Source organism: Odocoileus virginianus, chromosome X (assembly GCF_023699985.2).
Source record: "Odocoileus virginianus isolate 20LAN1187 ecotype Illinois chromosome X, Ovbor_1.2, whole genome shotgun sequence".
Lineage (NCBI taxonomy): Eukaryota > Metazoa > Chordata > Mammalia > Artiodactyla > Cervidae > Odocoileus > Odocoileus virginianus.
In genome coordinates, this window is record NC_069708.1 from 36,600,775 (window position 1) to 36,604,659 (window position 3,885).

Consider the following 3,885-nt stretch of genomic DNA (forward strand, 5'->3'; position numbering starts at 1 on the left):
TTGAGGAGGCCAAAGTGAAGAGACCTAAGAGATCAATACAAAGAAATAGAGGGAAATAATAGAATAGGAAACACTAGAGATCTCTTCAAGAAAATTAGAGACCCCAAGGGAATATTTCATACAAAGATTGGCCCAATAAAGGACAGAAATGGTATGGACCTAACAGAAGCAGAAGATATTAAGAACAGGTGGCAAGAATACACAGAAGAACTGTGTATTCAAAAAAAAAAAATCTTCATGACCCAGATAACCACAATGGTGTGATCACTCACCTAGAGCCAGACATCCTGGAGTGTGAAGTCAAGTGGGTCTTAGAAAGCATCACTATGAACAAAGCTAGTGAAAGTGATGGAATTCCAGTTGAGCTATTTCAAATTCTAAAAGATGATGCTGTTAAAATGCTGCACTCAATATGACAACAAATTTGGAAAACTCATCATTAGCCACAGGACTGGAAAAGGTAAGTTTTCATTCCAATCCCCAAAAAAACCAATGCCAAAAAATGTTCAAACTACTCTACGATTGCACTCAACTCACACTCTAGCAAAGTGATGCTCAAAATTCTCCAAGCCAGGCTTCAACAGTATGTGAACCGAGAACTTCCAGATGTTCAAGCTGGATTTAGAAAAGGCAGAGGAACCAGAGATCAAATTGCCAACATTGGTTGGATCATAGAAAAAGCAAGAGAATTCCAGAAAAACATCTAATTCTGCTTTATTGACTATACCAAAGCTTTTGACTATGTGGATCACAATAAACTCTAGAAAATTCTTAAAGAGATGAAAATACCAGACCACCTTACCTGCCTCCTGAGAAATCTGTATGCCGGTCAAGAAGCAATAGTTAGTACCAAACATTGAACAACAGACAGGTTTCAAATTGGAAAAGGAGTACATCAACACTACATATTGTCATTCTGCTTATTTAACTTGTATGCAGAGTACATCATGTGAAGTTCTGGGCTAGATGAAGCACAAGCTGGAATCAAGATTGCCGGGAGAGATATGCAGATGACACCACTCTTGTAGCAGAAAGTGAAGAGGAACTAAAGAGCCACTTGATGAAAGTGAAAGAGGAGAGTGAAAAAGCTTGGTTAAAACTCAGCATTCAAAAAACAAAGACCTGGTCCTATCACTTCATGTTGGATAGATGGGGAAACAATGGAAAAACAGGGCCAGACTTTATTTTTGGGGGACTCCAAAATCACTGCAGATGGTGACTGCAGCCATGAAATTAAAAGACACTCCTTGTAAGTAAAGCAATGATCAAGCTAGACAGCATATTAAAAAGCAGAGGCATTACTTTTCCTACAAACATCCATCCAGGCAATGCCAAGGTTTTCCCAATAGTTATGTACGGGTGTTAGACCATAAAGAAAGCTGAGTACTGAAGAATTTATGGTTTTGAACTGTGGTGTTGCAGAAGACTCTCGAGAGTCTTTGTACTGCAAGGAGATCAAACCAGTCAATTGTAAAAGAAATCAGTCCTGAATATTCATTGGAAGGACTGTTGCTGAAGCTGAAGTTCCAATACTTTGGCCACCTGTTGTGAAAAACTGGTAAAGACCCTGAAGCTGGGAAAGATTGAAGGCAGGAGGAGAAGGGGACAACAGAGGATGGATGGCATCACTAACTCAAAGGACATGAGTTTGAGCAAGCTCTGGGAATGGGTCATGGACAGGGAAGCCTGGCGTGCAGCAATCCATGGGGTCACAAAGAGTCGGACACTACTGAGAAACTGAACAGAAATTGTTATAAAGGGCATAGCACTAGAGAGGAAAAGTCTGCACAGAGTGAGAGCTCTGGAGATCTTCAGAAGCCTCTCCCATCTTTGACTGAGTTCTGATCATGTATATGAAGAAACTACCATCAGATTATTAGAAATGAGTAGGCAGAACAATTCTTGATGCTTAAACAAGGGTTGTGCAGAGTACACATTTCCGAAAACCAAAGTCAAGAAATCTCTTAATAAGTAGGACATCAGAGTATTCAAAAGTATATTACCTCAAAACACAGGACAAATCAGCCCTAAATCAAAATATTTTTGTAGCTTTCATATTGTCTAAAAATTTTACTGTTTCCAAATATCTTAACTGTATTGGAGATCAAAGCCTTCAAAAAATGAAAAAAAAAAATCTGCATCCGACAATGTAAAATTTGCAGTATCTGGTATCAAAGTAGTACCAGGCATGCAAAGAAGCAGGAAAATACAACCCATAATGAAAAAAATTGATCAACAGAAACAGCTTCCAAAATAACACAGAGAGTAGGCAAGGATATTAAAACAATTATTGGTAAATGCACCTACATGTTCACTGCTTACCCACAAGGTCATAAATATATTCTCTTTGTTAACTCCCTAGGGATGGACTTTGTGTATATTCATAACAGAAGTAAAGATACGATTTTTTTTTTTTTTTTTTTTACTGTGTGGCTATCCAATTGGCCAAGAATCATGAATGGACAAAGAACATCTCTGTCACAAATGAAGTTTTCACATATGAATGTCCCCTTTTGGTCTATTCTATTTTGTTAGTCTATTTGTCTAAATTCCTAGAACTGTTTTATATTAAGAACTCTTCAAGGAAAAGTGATACTTTGGTTTCTTTCCACATGTTCCCTGGGTGCCAATGTATAGATCCACAGATTAGACCAAGCTGATACTTACCTGTCTCTTTTTCTGCAACTTGGCTTAGACTCATGCGAAACTGAGTAATATCTGTCATGGCTGACTCATATCTATAGGAGACTATGAGGAAGAATAATTTTGGCCTTCTTTCAATCAGTGATGTAACTTTGCCCGAAGGTCATTTCTCAAAACTTGGTCTGCTTGTACTAGAGTTCTCAGACATTAACCAAAGAATGAGATTCCTGTTGCTCCATTGCATCTTCTGCTAAGTCACTTCAGTCTTGTCCGACTCTGTGCGACTGCATAGACGGCAGCCCACCAGGCTCCTCTGTCCCTGGGATTCTCCAGGCAAGAATACTGGAGTGGGATGCCATTTCCTTCTCCAGCTCCTTCATTGAGACACCCCCAAATGTCTCAGGGGACCCCTGATCTTTGGGATGTCTCCTCTTAGAAAACTCTTCTATTGGGATGCCTAAAACATTTTGCCCTCAGCACTGAACCACCTTTAAAATAATGATTGCATTAGCTCCTGTAAAACGCAATTACATTTGTGAGGACTCTTTTCAGCATTGGATACTTTTTACATGGTTCGTACCTAAACTCCTTTATCGGAGAGACTTGGTGGCATTCTTCTCTATCTCCACTAGGGGTCAGAATGCGTCTAAATTTCTTATGCAGCTGAGGTTTCAAAGTAACCATACCATTTTAAAACGTTTTGACTACAGTTTGTAGTTTTCAGCTGCACAATGATTCTTGTGAACCACAGACAAGGTCAACAAATGTTTGGCTAAGTAATGTGTGCAGAGATATGTGTAGAAAGGAAGCTCTCTGCTTTCATAACTCCACACGCTGTCCTTGGCTCTGAAACACTCAATCTGTGTAGAGTGCACATCTTATTTGTATCCTCTTTCAAACAAAGTCCTAAGTGGTTATTAGCATGTAAACTTCTCTCAGTCCATATCAGTACCTACTTAATACACTCACATATTGAAACATAAATCATATTTTATATAATGAAAACATTTAGCATAGTCCATAAACAAAATACCCTGTTCTGTTGTGTCATTAATTTTATGGACATTTTAACATTTCTTCATTCATTTATTTTTTGGATTATTTTCCCATTCCCTAATTATTTTCTCTGTAACATGGTTCTTATGAAGCATCAAGCCAGAATGCTAATGATGAAATCAACTCCTCCCTAATTTAACAGTAAACTGCATATGAGTAGTTAAAGAAAGCTAAAATCAACAAGAA